The following is a 16,711-nucleotide window of genomic DNA, read 5'->3' as shown; positions in this document are numbered from 1 at the left end:
CACATATCAAGAGCATTGGGTGTAGCTGAACTAATGTTTTATAATCTTTGGAAGAATTATTTTCGTTAGAGTGATTGCTCGTGTAGTTGGGGATGATTTAGCCCATTTTCCCCCAGCTTTCAGAGAAGTGAGCAGAAAACTACCTGCCATAATTAAATTAAGCCAGTAAAAAGAAATGCCACAGTTCAGCCCTGGAATGAGTCTGTCCAGCCTAAATGTTGCAAATATGTGACTCCGACGGTCAAGGATTGTGGGAGAATCAATGGCACTTGGCACGTCTAAGAATATGTCCCCTTGGACTCTCCCTTCTGAAAAAATCTTTCTCTCTAGAATTCAAGGTAGTCACACATTTGCCACGTGATAAGATTAACAGGAGGTGTGTGAATCCTTTCATGACTTAAATAATAAACAGCATCTGCGAGCAAGATGACTTTACGTTGTAACTGTGCATTGAAATCTGTGAACTTCACCTGATCGTAGGGCATGGGGGCGTGATGTTAAGAGTGTTCACTGTCATACCGTGCGTGACCTCAAAAGGGCTGATTATCTCAGTGATGGGTTATCAAGTTAGTTTTGCCGTGTAATTCCGAGGACGGGGCGAAAGGACCACAGTCTGCTTTACACAGAAGTCACGAGCAAGAGTAACAACTAAAAGACGGACCGTTGGAAACTTCACTGGAAACCTTCGTATGTTTTCCCATGCTCCATTCCAGAGATACATGAATCATTCCCTTTTAGGAGACTGTGCTGGGCTTTGTGTGCACTTTAAAAAAAGACAGTGGCTACTCCATTAAGGATGCGGTTGACTTTTCCCTATGTCAAACACCGAGTTCAATAATATCATCCTATGCCCTAGAGATCTAAGATATCAAAACCGAAGGATGAGTTTTTGAAGACTGAGCTCACTCCCTTCTCCGAGGGCTTGTTGACTGAGGTTGAAGACAGGAGCCCCCGAGGAGAGAAGCCACCTGACCCCCGGAATGAGAGCCAGATGCACAGCTACGCTGGCTCTGCCTGCCTGAGAGCACCCGCATTCGGTGATCTCGATTTCTCTCCCTTATTCTCTCTCCTCTTGAAAAAAGAGACCGTGACTCTATAAAAAAGAAACATGCTCTAATTTTTTTCCTGAATATAAAGATAACGGAAGCTCATTTGGAAAATTCAAGCAATACGGAAAAAATATATAAAAGTGAAGACCTTGGTATATCTGGGATCTGGGATCTGGGCTGTTCACCGCCTTTCCTCTCCCTGTGGGGACGCGGAGGTGCTGACATCCCACTTCCCTTGCAGTTAGCTTGGGCCGTGACCGTGCGTGGGGCGGGTGCTCCTCGTGAGCCTGAGGCAGTAAGAGCCTTCCTTCCTTGTGATGTTGCATAGTCGTTCTTTTCCTCTCCAGCCTGACTAGAATGGAGAGTTCCAGCAAAGTGACAGCGGGCTCCCACACTGGAGATGGCAATGTACGAAATGGCAGGAGTCTGAATTCCCTCTACAGGGGGCCAGTCCTATCATCTGGACTTTACATGAATGGGAAATAAACTTCCAACGTATCGCATCATGTCATGCCTGGGTTTATTTCTTCATGCAGCCTAGAATATCTTACCCTGCCTAGTGCAATATCTTGCCAGCAGAGATAACAATGTAACATTTCTGTAAATATAATTCCAGATATTTCTTTATGAGTAACACCTATGGGGGTGTAGGCATACGCGTGCACACACACACACACGTACACAAACACAATATTCTCCTAGTAGGATCACACTATACACGATACCTTTTTTCACTCAACTGTATCTGGTGTGGCTATCTCCATATATTGTGATCATTAACATGTATTATCCTTACAAAGGGCTTCAGGCTGTTCCGTTGAATGATTATATCTCAATTAAAGAAATTAATTCTTCATCGGTGGAAATGCAGTCTGTTTCCAAATTTTCATTTTTTCTTTAGCGTTTATTTATTTATTTATTTTAAGAGAGGGAGAGAGACAGAGCGCGAGCAGGGGAGGGGCAGAGGGAGAGGGAGACACAGAATCCGAAGCAGGTTCCAGGCTCTGAGCCGTCAGCACAGAGCCCGACTCGGGGCTCGAACTCACAAACCGCGAGACCATGACCTGAGCCGAAGGCGGACGCTCAACCGGCCGAGCCACCCAGACGCCCCTCCAAATTTTCATTATAGATAAGCAACCTTGTATACACCTCTTTGGGCACTTGTCCAATGAAAGCTGCAGGACAAGGTGTGGGGAGGGGAACTGCAAGACTGAGGTTTGATCCGCACGGCCCAAGCCGCTTGGGTTAGGATAATCCACTTGTGAACCAACAGGCAGTGAAAAGCATCTGTCTCCCTCTTTTCCGTCCAGCAGATACCGTCAGACTTAAGAATCTCGGCCCATTCAATAGGCAAAGAGTCATCACTGTGGTGATTTTATCCGCATTTCTTTCACTGTCTTTGATACAGACCTTCTTTCTACATGTCTATCGATCAAGAACTGTGTGTGTTTCTTCTTTTGTGCATAACCTGTGTGTGTCTTTCAACAATTTTTGTACTGGGAAGTTTGTCATGTTCTTACACATTTGCAAGAGTTTGTCCTAATTAACCTTTTTTTTTTTTTTTTTATTGCCAGGGAAATGTGCTTTGACACTGATAAGTACCCAGCACTAGAACTGAAATGATCTTTGGGTGCTTAGCAGAACCTCTTCCTAGCCTCAGATATGTCAGGAGGCAATGAGTTCATTGCCATTCTGTGGTTAACACAGCAGCGCTCACCTGGGGAAAGGCTGAAAGGTGATTCTGCAAAAGGGAGACAGGAAATTAGCCAAGAGACGGAACGCTGGTAAAACATTTTGCAAATAGAAAGGCGTCTCAGAAGGATAAATCACAACACTGCCAATTTGGCAAGATAATTGAATGGCAGGGCTATTTTTATCGCTCAGGTAGAGGGAAAGGAATATTCTCCTACTTTGGAAGAGCTGAATTACTGAAGGAAATTGGCCAACGCGGGGTCCCTCCTTGCCGGTAAATTGGAAAGAATGTAACATTGCTGTCTGAATTATAAAGCAAATGCTTGTCACGCAAGCCTTTGGGGAATCCTTGTGGCTACCTTTACTCTGTCAACCCCATTAGCCCCTTGGTCACGCTGGAGAGTCACGGTGGTGTTCCTCTTAGAACGGAGTGCTGAGCAGAGTAAGCATTTTTTTAGTCTCAGAGAGTCTGTATTTTCTTGCAAATGGCTAGCTGCAAGAGGAAAAAGAAAGATGTCCATCTAATTTGGCATTAGATAAGCCGGGAATTTCACTGAAGGGTCACCTGACTCTGTCATTAGAAAATGGATGTGGAAGTTGGGGAGGGGCTGACACCATGTGATGTGACAGCCGGATTTTGCCTTTGCCAGCCCCATAAGCCACCGGGGGCAGGTAATGGGGCTGAGTCTCCAGAATGGGGTTTTGGAGAGTCCTCCAGGAAGGTCATGGAAGGTTGGCGCTCTGGGGAGATCACCTGATCCCATCCGCTCTGCAGTGGACAAGGCAGGTCTATAAAGCAGCCTCCCAGGGTCAGTAACAGGGCTGATGAGTCTGCAGTCAGTTCCCCATAAATTTGGGGACTGGATGGATGGCAAGGGCTTTGGCTCCATATTGGCAAGTGGCTTAGAGCAGGCATGGGTGAAGGTAGGGTGGTCTCTCGTGGAGTAGTGAGGACTCCTTTGACTCTGAAGAATATTCAGAGCCCAGACTTCAGGGAACAGGGACCTTAGTTCTCCAGAACTGTTCCCCTTAGGGGGCTCCGACAAAAGCGTTGTGCCCTTGGCTTCAACCGCCATCACGTAAATAAACTCGAGCACGCACACAACATTTCAGAATATTTCTGGTGTCTCACAGGGGCCACACGGAACCCCTGCAGAAGGCACGGGAGGCGGCGGTGAGTCCCCGACAGCAGCAAAAGCAACGTGTGGAGAGCTTGGCATCTTGGTGAACGCGGGCTCTGCTCCCTCCATGCCTACCCCCGGCCCCCACCCCTGCATCTGAGGTGACCGTAGAAAAGGTGGTGGCCACGCTGGCCCCCTGAAGGGGACAAAGCCAGGCACAGAGGCCAAGCCCAGAGCAGCACTGGCTTCCCCACCTGGACTTCTGGAGGGTCTCTGGGGAGCACCCAGGGACTCCGTACCAGCCCTTCCCAGAACCCCTTCACTGATCCTTGCTCTGTGCCAGGCAGTGTCCCAGGGACCAGCGACAGATAAGGCCCCTGGTGTTTTAGGAGGTGGCCTTAGATTTCTGACTGCCAGCCCTAAAATCCTTCCCGGGCAGTAGGGAGAGGAGTTATGTCAAGGGTTTGAAGATAGTTGTACTAAGCGCTGCGGGTATAATAACCGATTTTCCAGTCCATATCTGTGTTACTATTAGTCCATGTGAATATACGCTGTTGTGACAACAAATGATACGTGTAGGGATCAAGTTGGTTTAGCTTTTTGTCATCACGCGTTCTCCTAACGCCCTTGTGTGAATTCTCGAACGGAGGTTACAGAGTGGTCTTGGCAGTGGACGCGGTTAGCGTTGGCTTAGACCTCGGGGTGGGGGGGCGGCATGGGGGGCTGGTTGGCAGAGGGGGGCTCCGCCATGGCTCTCGCAGTGAAATCTGCTGGCCGCGGATCCCCTGCCAGGGAAGGGGTGCGGAGGGTGCTACGTATGCGGAGCGTGGAGGGAGGCGTGGGGCGGGGGCCTTCTCACCCTGTTGAGCGCGGTGGGCAGGGCCACAGCTCCGGTCCCCAGGGAAGCAAGCTCCCTGCCTCCCCAGGCTGACTCACACAACCGTGCCGAGCCCCAGAGAGACCGCGCTGACCCTGGTCGCTGGCCACTTATTCTTCTACGGGTGGTTTCTTTTGCCACTCTTTCAGAATTTTGATCCCGACTGCTCTGGAGCTTGAATACATGAGCTCAGATCCCAGAGCCCTCACATGCTAGCTGTGTACCTTTGGGCAAGTTGTTTTATGATTCAGTGTTGTTAGCCTTCTACGAGGTGCTACAGTGCGGAGGCTAAGCGACTGGGGATAGAGCTTGGCTTTGAATCCGGACTGTTCTTTCCTAGCTGTGTCATCTTGAGCGAGTTTCTTAACCACTCTGTGCTTGAGGCTCCTCCCCCACAGCACCATATTCATCCCAGAGGGTTGCTGTGATGAATTAACGAGAAAATAAGGTGCTCGGAAAAACCTCTGACACATACCAAGCGCTCTACACATACCAATTTAGCAATCTGGTTTTCCAGATGCCAAAACAGAGAGGTCAAGTAACTTCCCCGAAGTCACACAGCTAATACACGGGGGTGCTGAGACCACGGGGAGACCAGATTCCCCCCCAAAAAAGGGGAGATTCTCTTGTGTGTCTCTAAAGCATTTTCTCGATGGAGAGGGCAAGGGAGTTTCCACCACAGGCCAGAAATTCCCTGCAGGCTGGAACAGCCCTTTCCAAGTCGGCCAACAGCAGAACCCCCATCATGGTCCAGAAATCCCTGAGAGGGATTTGCTGACGTTGTTCTGGTCCGATACGGATATGCTGAGGCACCCAGACAATTACTCTGGGAAGTGATTCCACGGTCTCCCCGCCCCCTGGGGAGGTGGGGTAATGGGGTTGGGCTTCGGCTCCTGCCAGGCCAGGCCCTTCAGCCCCCCGGAGAAAGTCTTGCCCACTCAGGTACACGGGTCATTGCAGAAAGCCCATCTGCCTGTGCCCAGGATGCAGCCAAAACGGCAACCTCGCTTCACCCCCAGCCGAACACAGAATCTAGACCTTGCAGATGCTTTAAAAAGGTCTCTTCCCCGCAAAACGCTCCCCAATCGGGTCCTGAGTTTTCAGACCCCAGTTGCCCCTTTTCATGACCCCACATGTCTTGCTATCTACAGCCAGTTTGTGCCGCCGAGGAGAGCGCACGCGCGCGTGTTCGTACGTGTGCACACGCTGAGCACTGGGGCAGTGTCTCCCTTCTGTAGGGAGTACCAGCAAAGCTGCGGAACATCTCCATGGAAACCAGCCTCCCCATCCCTCGGGCCTCTGCGGTGTGGAATACATCATCTGGAAGGCGGGCGGGGACTGGTGAGGCACTTAATAGAACACAACGTGCCATCTTAGAAGGCAGGGCCCCTTCCCCGGGACTCCTAATTAGCCAGTGGCATCTGAATGAGGAGGGAATCCCGTGTTTTCACTCCACAGAAGTGCAAGTGTGGGCGAGCTCTGCCCGCCACGCCACCGTGGAGGCGTTCACGACCCCCGATCGTGCCCTTACATGGAGGTCTCTACAGTAACCTACAACACAGCCAATTTCAAATCATCATTTCTCTATAGTGCTCAGACTCACCCATCACCCTCCAGTTGCCTTTTGGGTCTCCCGTGTGGTCATAATGCGTTTCCCCCCTTTTTATTTTCTTTCCCCACAACGATATTTTTCAATTCACTGGAAAAAACGGGAGGTGATTTCAAGAGGAATATTCCTGATTTTTTTTTTTTTTTAAACTTGCTCTCACCTCCTCCTATGTTTCTCCCCACTACAGCATGGGTATTAAGGCTGTAGACAATGTATACTGAATCTTTTTGCATTTTGGACAGGGATCAAAATCGCTATGTATCCCATTGATAAGAGGGTTAAACCACCAGATATTAGACTTCAAAGGTTTGTTAGTAACTTATAAATATTAACAGATGGGATAAAACAGATACTTGATGAGCTAAAAAAATGAAGTCCACGTTTCACCGGTATATTTTATGGTATATTTTATCTCTCCGTTAACACTAAAGCTTTCTTCATATCATTACAATTGTCTGAACATTTGAACGGTTTTTCAGATAAGTGATCTCATCCACCCCAGGCCAACCGGATATGTGGTGGTTCTTGTCTTAACTTTTTGTTTACAGTTCCTTCTGTTGTTCTGGATCCTTTTGGCAGCAACTTGTGAAAGATTCCACTTTTTTTTTTTTTCAATCTGACCTTTTAATTTGACATTTTGCCTGGACCATTTCTCTGGGGAAAAAAAAACAACAACAGAGGATGAGGTCATTTGAGAAGCAAATTGTGCTAAGCTGTCTGTGGTTTTAGAACTGAAATCACAGCATCATTGCCTCAAAACTGAAGGCTGTTCTTTTGTTGGCTGCTTAGACGTGTCAATTCCTGGCATTGAAAAACCACCGTTACCTGTCTCCGGCTTATAACAGGGGTTACACCCTGACAAAGTCATCGTAAATTGAAAATATCTTAAGTTGAAAGTGCATTAACACACCTATCCTACCGAACAGCATACTTCTCCCAGCCCACCTGAACTGGGCTCAGAACATGTCTATTAGCCTGCGATTGGACAAAATCTGCTCACATCAAGCCTGTTTGATAATAAAGTGTTGAATGTCTCATGTAATTGATTGAATATGGCTGCACGGCTGCAGAATCCTTGCTAGCGTATTGGGCGTTTGCTGTTGTGACCGCCAGCTGCCTGGGAGCCACCGGGGCTGGGGCTGCCCAGCCCCACGAAAGAAGGTGCGACCGCCTATAGGTCCCCAGGAAAAGAACAAAATTCAAAATTCAAAATAGGGTCTCTATTGCTTTTGCATCATCGTAAAGTCGAACCATTGTAAGTAGTTACTAAGGTGATGACGGTGAGATATTGCAGTTTGAGAATGTTTGGGGATTGAAATTTATTTGGCAAATTTGAAAGGAAATGACATATTTTTTTTTTTTTTTTTTTTTTTTTTTTTTTATTTTTGGGACAGAGAGAGACAGAGCATGAACGGGGGAGGGGCAGAGAGAGAGGGAGACACAGAATCGGAAACAGGCTCCAGGCTCCGAGCCATCAGCCCAGAGCCTGACGCGGGGCTCGAACTCACGGACCGCGAGATCGTGACCTGGCTGAAGTCGGACGCTTAACCGACTGCGCCACCCAGGCGCCCCGGAAATGACATATTTAAGGGAAAAAAAAACTTGTTTGAAGCCATGTTCCCTGTTAAATAACGTACTGCACTTGACCCTGGAACGCTGCATTTCAACTGCGTGGGTCCACTTAGGCACATACAGTATGCTGTAAATGTATTTTCTCTTCCTTATGATCTTCTAAAAAGTTTTGTTTAATGTTTATTTATTTTTGAGAGACAGAGACAGAGCATGAGTGGGGGAGGGGCAGAGAGACAGGGAGACATAGAATCCGAGGCAGGTTCCAAGCTCCCAGCGGCCAGCACAGAGCCCGCCGTGGGGCTCGAGCCCATAAACCGTGTGATCGTGACCTGAGCCGAAGTTGGATGCTTAACCGACGGAGTCACCCAGGCGCCCCTTTCCTTATGATTTTCTTAGTAACATTTTCTTCTCTCTAGCTGACCTTGTAACAGCACAGTATACAACATACATAACACACAAAATAGATGTGAATCGACTGTGTTATCGGCAGATCTTCTGGTCAACCGTAAGCTATTAGTAAAGTTTTGGGGGAATCAGAAGTTACATGTGAATTTTCAGCTGTGTGTGGGTGGGGCTCAGGGGGTCAACGCCCCTAACCCTGTGTTGTTCAAGGGTCGGCTGTACCCATAAAATTATATGGTTATGCTTTTTAGTAAATCTGTCAGACTTCTTAAATCTGGCCCTTTCTTGTATTTTTATGCTGCTGGTTCTGACATAAGTAAAGGCCCCCAAAAGAATGCAGGTTTGCCTTTTAAAATTGCAGAAAGTTGATTCATTTATCTTTTATATTTGGCTGTCAAGAAAGCCAGGTTACCAAGAAGGCATTGATTAAATTCTAAGTAATTTTCCTACCAGAAAAACCTGGGATAAAAGATGAGAGGAAAAATAAGATAAAAAAAACCCACCTCCGTTTCTAATTTCATGTGAGTAGAAACAATATTGCTCTTGCTTGACCAAAAAAAGAGCCAAAAATTGCATTAGGAATATCTCAGAATTCATAATTATGAATGAAAATAAATGACTTTAATTCTGAAGTAGCTTTTCTTGTGTTGGTTCCCCAAGCAAAACTGCCAGAATTTTTACCTGTTTAAGGGTGTTTTGCACCTTGCTTGGTGAGGGGGAAATTGAACTATGATATATGTAATAAATATGAAATAAAAATGATATAAAATGTTTCCACTCTAACTGGATGTATTGCCATTCAGTTCTGCCACTCAGTGCCTGGCAATGGCATCGGACCCCCCAAATTAAAGGCTCAGTTGCCCACAACACTGCCCTATTTCAGAGGCCAGCCACACTTCAGGGGTCCCCAGGCCACCTGCTTTTTTGACCTATATTTCTGACCACGCTGCTGGCTATAAATTCCGGGGTTCCCATGACCCCTCCACGTTCAATAACTTGATAGAATGACTCACAGAACTCAAGAAAGCTCTATTTCAGTCTTTTGTAAAAAGGAAACACATAGGGGAACTTCCCGGCTCCCTCCCTGGGGAGTCGGGACACATCACCCTCCTGGGATGTCAACGTCTTCCTCAACCAGAAGCTCCCCTGAGCTTTATTAAATCATTGGCTACACGACTGACTTCAATCTCCAGCCTCCTCTCCCTCCCCCAGGTGAGGCTCGGTATTTCAGGTGACCAGCCGCCATCCTCAAGTGACTTAGGGGCCCGTCAGGCGTCACCTCATTAGCAGAGCAAAGACACTCATCACTCAGAGAACTTGAAGTGGTTTTGAAGTTCTGGGCCAGGACCCGGGGACAAGGACCAGATGCATTGATTATTACCCCCCAGCCACACGTAACTGGCAGGACAAATCACTCCAGATGCCCGTTCTTCCTGCCCCAGCTGTGCTGTCACTGACGAATGTGTCACTTTCCCTCTAGCACTGTTGTTAAGTACCTAATCCTTTATCTGGTTATTTGTCTTGATCCCTGCCAAAATACATCAAAATACTGTGACGTCTGAGTTCTGCCCATCTTCAAAGCTGCAGTTTTAATTATTTTTATTCTTGGACTCCATTTTTCCCAACTCGGACTTTTATGTAAAAAATGTTTGCCTCAACATAGAAATTTGGAAGCTTCCGGTTCCAGCTTGCTGCTGCTTCTTTTTTTTTTTTTTTTTAATTTTTATTAAAAATTTTTTTTTACATTTATTCATTTTTGAGAGACACAGAGAGGCAGAGCGCAGGTGGGGGAGGGGCAGGGAGAGAATGGGACACAGAATCGGAAGCAGGCTCCAGGCTCTGAGCTGTCAGCACAGAGCCCGATGTGGGGCTCGAACTCACAAACTGTGAGATCGTGACCCGAGCTGAAGTCGGACGCTTAAGCGACTGAGCCACCCAGGCGCCCCTGCCTTGAAGTACTCTTAAGATACTTAGAGTACCTCATGCCTTTGAAGTACTCTTAAAATTTTTTTTTTAATGTTTATTTTTGAGAGAGAGACAGAGACAGAGACAAGAGTGCGAGCAGGGGAGGGGCAGACAGAGAGAAGGAGACACAGAATCCGAAGCGGGCTCCAGGCTCTGAGCTGTCAGCGCAGAGCCTGATGTGGGGCTTGAGCTCATGAGCCGTGAGATCGTGACCTGAGCCGAAGTCAGATGCTTAACCAACTGAGCCACCCAGGCGCCACCCCCCCAACTTGTTTCTTCTGTCCACCCCCCACTGCCTTATCACCCCCAATCTCACCAATAAATTAACCGGTGGTTTATTTACATCAGTGGCTTCATCAATTAATGGCATTTTCTCTTACAGAAAGAACTATGGTCTTGAGAATTTAAGGCCATAATCTTCTTTGCATTTTGAGGGTTATGTATTTATGGGAAAGGCTTCAAGCAATCCAGACTCAGAAATGAATACTCTAACTGAGAAGGTCATAAACTGACAGGGCCCATGGAGTTTTCTAGAAGTACTTGTGCTTTATCAACTAGGTTTCGCAGCCTAGAGGATTCTCTCCCACAGTGATTTATCAGCCCGTGGACCTTTCTGCTGCACAGTTTTGTGAAGACATGGCTAGATTTGTTTTGTCCCTGGTACATCAGAAGGGAATATGGAAAGTCACTGTTTCAAAATTGAGGCAAAAGGCATATAACATAAAACTCACCATTTATAAGTGAACAATGCAATGGCTTTTAATACATTCACAGTGTTGGGCAACCACCGCCTCCATTGGTTCTAAAACATTTTTATCACCCCAAAAAGAAACGCTGTACCTATCAGGAGTTACTCACTGTCAGAAGGTTATTATTATTATTATTATTAAAGTTTTAATTTATTTTGAAAGAGAGAACACAAACGGGGGAGGGGCAGAGAGAGAGAGAAGGAGACAGAATCCCAAGCAGGCTCCATACTGTCAGCACAGAGCCGGACTCGGGGCTTGAACTCACGAACCACGAGATCGTGACCTGAGCTGAAATCAAGAGCCGACTGAGTCACCCAGGCGCCCCTGTAAACAAAGTCTGTATTTTCAGTCATCCACTTCACAAATATTTATGCCCACACTGTTAGGGATACAGGTTGAATACTTTTTTCTCCGTCATTTTCTTATTTTTCCCAAATGGATTGTATATAGCTACGGGACGATTCCGGTCAACTGGATTTGGGTTAATCATCTAGAAAATTCTACTCCATGGATAGAGTCTACACCATCCATTTCATCCAGCTAAAAGGGGCAGACACACAGCAAATACATAGGAAATGCCGCATGGCAGAGTTTTACTGTAATCACTTTGGGTTAGAATTCTAGAACGGCCGTGAGCAGTTTGCAGATGTCAGGCGAGCAGAGGTCAGGCGCAATCAGAGATAAGACTTCATCTCTGAGTCAATACAAGGATTCCAACTGACGGGAGGATCGATGCACAGGCAACTGTCACACCTACATGTCAAAAACGTGCATTACTCACAGTGGTTCAAATGAGACCTTTTGAACTGAGTACAACCTACAACTAACTACTGTTTCTGGACGAACCGGTCGCCCTGGGTTTGCCCTTTGAGAGGCATTTGTGAGAACAATCCAGATGCGTAAGGAGGGGGACGAGTCCCTTACTGTGGATGGTCTGAGGGTTGGGGACCTCCCAACCCCCAGACCGCTGTGGCGGTCACCCCTACTCCTTGTGGCTGGGAAGGCAGGGGGACAGCCAGGTGCCTGGATCCCTCCCCTTGGCAGCCGGCATCCCCGGACCAGCTCTGGGGCCTCTACAACTGGCAGCTCTCCTTTCTGAAAACCCACAGGACCTGCTGCTCACAGCCTCTAAAGGGCTACTGGCTCTTGCTTTGATCTGTCCAAGGAAACTCCTTAAATGCGTTTTCCTCCCCAGTGTTAAAAAGCATGGTTTTGCTGAGAGGATGCTTGTACAAGAAAATGCCCTTTAAAAAAAAAAAGTTTATTTATTTATTGGGGAGTGGAGGGGCAGAGTGAGAGAGAGAGAGAGAGAGAGAGAGAGGGAGAGAGAGGGAGAGAGAATCCCAAGCAGGCTCCGCACTGTCAGCACGGAGTGGGGCTCGAACACGTGACGCTGTGAGATCATGACCTGAGCTGAAACCAAGAGTCAGAGGTTTAACCAACTGAGCCACCCAGGTGTCCCCGAAATGCCTTTCTTTAGATGTTAGGGTCCACAGCTCTGCCAGAGCTGGCTCCCAAAGACCAGTGAGTGGGAGACTTCTCAAAGAACTCTGAATCTCCGTGGATTCGTGTCTCTTTTATAATAAAACCCTCTTCCCATCTTAGGTTCACCGAAGGATAGCTGCTCTGCGCAGGGGCCACAGAGTCAAACCATTTCTAACAAACAAGTAGGCTGTGCCTGATGTAACAGTGCCAATTAATTTAGTGGAATCGACATCAAAAAGGGGCTTTTGTACAAAATAGTGCCTATTTTGGTTCTGGTTAACTTAGAGGGTCAGTGAGTATCAGGAAAACTCAAAATTCCCAATTGATAAATACACCAGACCTCCTACTGCCAAATCTTTTGTCCTTTCCTTTCCTTTCCTTTCCTTTCCTTTCCTTTCCTTTCCTTTCCTCTCCTCTCCTCTCCTCTCCTCTCCTCTCTCCTCTCTCCTCTCTCCTCTCTCCTCTCTCTTCTCTCTTCTTCTCTTTCTCTTCTCTTTCTCTTCTCTTCTCTTCTCTTCTCTTCTCTTCTCTTCTCTAGAGAGAGCAAGAGCTTGAGTGGAGGAGAGGGGCAGAGGGAGGGAGGGAGGGAGAGAGATAGAGAGAGAGAGAGAGAGAGAGAGAGAGAGAAAGAGAGAGAGAGGGAGAGAGAATCCCAAGCAGGCTCCACGCTCAGTGTGTAGCTGATGCAGGGCTCGAACCCATGACCCTGTGATCACAACCTGAGCTAAAATCAAACATCGGATGCTCAAATGACGGAGCCACCCAGGCGCCCCCCCCCCCCCAATCTTTTCTTAATGTCACATTTAACATCTCTATAATCTTTACGATGATATATCTGTTAAACAAATGTGATTGTGAAGCAGAACGGTCTTTCAGTTGCCATCTCTCTTGCGTTCATTTCCTGAGGCTGCCATAACAATTTACCCAAACTTGAGTGGCATAAACCAACAGAGACGCATTTTCCCGCAGTTCTGGAGCTGAGAAACCCTGAGACCGAGGCGTCAGCACTGCCCCAGGCCTCGGTAAGCTCTTCCTTGCCTCCTTGCCTCCACTGTGGCTGCATCGCCCCAATCTTTAAGGCTGGCGCCTCCCAATCTCTCTGTTCTGTCTTCACACGGCCGGCGCTGCTGTGTGAGGTCGAATCCCTCTCAGCCTTCCTCTTGGGAGGGTACATGCGATTTCCCATCTGGATAATGCAGGGTAATCTACCCAAGTCCACATTCTTAAATCGATTACATTTGCCAAGACCTCCCCCTACGTTTTCTCCATATGAGGTCACATTCACAGGGATTAGCGTGTGGCTCTCCTGGGAGACCCATTTTTCACCCGGCTGCAGAAGTTAGGCAGATTTCTTTACTCCAGGGCATCTTAAAGTTTTTTTTTATTTTATTTTTTTTTATTTTAATACTAGTAGACCTTGGGAATTTCAACGGGAGGAACAAGGTCTTCCTGAAATAATTCCATCAGCAACACCCTCTGCATCAACTCTACTTTTTAAAAATTTATTCTGGAGATGTCATGGGACTAACGTCCCTAGGAATATACGTCCGAAAACGCCGATCTGTCAGATAACTTAAAAACTTCTTATCTGACATTCAATGCCTCCCTGACCCCATCCACTGCTCTAGACTTTTACTATTGCCCCACTTAAAATGTCCAGCTTTAGTCAATGTGTCCCGATCGTTCATTGTTCTCCATCCACACCTCTGCTCTTTTGTTTCCGCTGTTCTCTTCTAAGAGAATGACCACCCACCCCATCCGAACCCCGCGCTCTCCACCGCCCCCTAACCTACACCACTGTAGCCCCCTTTTCCTTTCCTTGGGAGAGCCCGTTCACTCTCCAGGGCCCAGCTTTCCCGAAGCCTTCCGGGACCCCTAGGAAAGAGTCTCTCCTTTTTCGAATCTCCGCTTCAGTGCTGAGAAAGTCTGGGGTCAGTGATAATCAAGCACAGACGTGTGCCAATTGTCACCTTTTTGTTTCACCGCGGGCGGATTCAGGGTTATCCTTGTGGATGATCTTGTCTTTCCGACATGGAAAGACCGGAGGGAAATGATAACACACACACGCAAGTTTCCTCCAAGAAGTGTGCAACGGCGACTAAAACTTCATCCGATATCGTGTGTTGGTTTAAGAAACTCAGATGCAGGTGAGCCGCAGTCCTTAGGAATTTTCTCACCTTCTTCCCTATGACAAGACAAGAGCTCTTGTTGTCCAAAGTACTGTGTCATTCTTTCGGTCAGCCCTCAGGGCAGGGCCCTTGTTCTATAAATCACCTCCCCTCCCCTACAGGCTCATGCTGCCTCCTGGTACGCCCTTCACTATTACTTGATTAATAGTACGTGATGGACTCATTCTCGATTTATTTAAAAAAAAAAAAAGCCCAGGTTATTTTTTAAGAGGGTGCAGAGAAGGATCACGTGAAGTAATTTTGAAGAATACAAGTCTTGATTTACGCAAGAACTTATTTCTTCTTTCCTCAGTGGCCACAGAGTGATATTTATAAGTCTGACGGGAAAGAATGGTAAGAAAAGAAAATGGTAAGAAAATCTCCATGGGAGAGTCTTAGAGATGCGTCTGACACCTTTCCTTTCACTAAAGCCAAGGAAAGAGAATTTGGAACATATACAGGAGGAGAGCATTCTGGATTAAAAAAAAAAAAAAAGCAATCTAGACTAGCACCCTGGATTTTGGGGGAAAAAAAAACCCAGACTTGTTTCTTCCTACCCACTATCTTAGAGAGAGCGCTCCTGTTGAAATTGTGTGCTAGAAAACAGGAGCGCATGTCCCTGTAGCCCAGGGGCTTAGCATCTTGGAGGAGAAAACGATCTGGGGAAGGGGAGTGTTTCGTGGTCAGGGCACACAGCTCACTGGGTGCCCTTCTTTGATGAAATCGGACACTTAGGTGGAAACTAGAGCTGTGATCTGAGTTAAATAAATATCTGGTAAGGAGCATCCCTAGTGACCCAGAACGGAGTGATGTTTCGTTTGGGTTTGACTTCAGAAAATCAACAGCGATTTCTCTCTCTCTTAGTGTCGTGAGCTGGGCTGTGAGTCAGGGCAGCAGACCCCATCGCTATCACATCTGTGCCAGGGGATATCGGGAAGGAAGTGACTGTAGATGGAGGTGAAAAGGAGTACTTGTATGTGGCAGTGAAACCCATAAGGAGACTTTCGGAAGGTCATGTGTAAGGTGCCGTATTACCTGTCAAAACAAAGGTACCACAGGAAACCAACACCACATATTAAAAGCCCCCAAGTGGCCCAGATCAGTCAACAAGAAATTTCTAGTGCCGAATGCCAATTGATAAAATCATAGAGCCTTGTCCTAACCCTTGGATCTTTACGAGAGTTGTATATATATAGTACAAGGTGATGAAACCTGACAACGTGAATATTCTTTTTTTTAATGTTTATTTATTTATTTTGAGGGTGGGGGAGAGGGAGAGAGAGAATCCCAAGCAGTCTCCCCGTTGTCGGAGCAGAGCCTGCCTCGGAGCTCTAGCTCGCGAACCGTGAGATCATGACCTGAGCCGAAATCAAGAGCCGCTACGTAACTGACTGAGCCACCCAGGTACCCCGACAATATGAATATTCTTCTAATAGCTCGAGAAGAGTAAGTAAAACAAGGTGTGAGGATAAGAGCAAGTCTCACGGGACAACTGCTGTGCCAAATGCTTTCTAGGTTAGCTTTCAGTATAAGACTATATATTCTCTCTCTATGTAAACGTTCAAGGTACCTATTAGCTTATGCATGTGAATTCATACGGAAATACAATTGTTTACCTATATTTATGTACACAAATATACATGTTAGCTCGTATATACATATACATCGTTTTATGTACATTATCAAAACGGCGCTGGGCGGTTGTTATTCTCAGTTGCAGAGAGGGATGGTTCATTTGCTGGTGGGCTTCCAGCGAGGGGGTGGGGCCGTGGGACGCCCGCGGTGCTAAGGACCACAGTGACACAGACCTCTCCCTAGGACCACACTGGCCTCCCCACGCATATCAGGGAGGTTTTGCTAATTGTGTAGAAACCTTGATGAAGGCACCTCTGGGCTGCAAAGCAATTCTCTGGGTCAATATTTAAAATCAAGATGCCTCCCTCCTTTTAAAGCCTTTGGGCCTGAAATTTAATAGCTTGTGAGGGAGATTAAATCAAGGCAGAAAAGCCTGCGACAAACGTA

At 47.0% G+C, this 16,711-nt stretch overlaps 1 long non-coding RNA gene across 1 annotated transcript in view; it reads right to left on the bottom strand.

Moving 5' to 3' along the window:
• Positions 1 to 6,862: 6,862 nt before the first annotated feature.
• Positions 6,863 to 16,711, bottom strand: part of LOC122230315 — a 28,433-nt gene continuing 18,584 nt past the window's right edge. The window contains exon 3 of the long non-coding RNA XR_006207374.1: positions 6,863 to 7,002. This is a non-coding gene — a long non-coding RNA (uncharacterized LOC122230315). The remainder of the gene's footprint in view (positions 7,003 to 16,711) is intronic.

This window comes from Panthera leo, chromosome C2 (assembly GCF_018350215.1).
Source record: "Panthera leo isolate Ple1 chromosome C2, P.leo_Ple1_pat1.1, whole genome shotgun sequence".
Lineage (NCBI taxonomy): Eukaryota > Metazoa > Chordata > Mammalia > Carnivora > Felidae > Panthera > Panthera leo.
The sequence above is the reverse complement of the archived record's forward strand: the minus strand, read 5'-3'. Positions and strand labels throughout refer to the sequence as shown.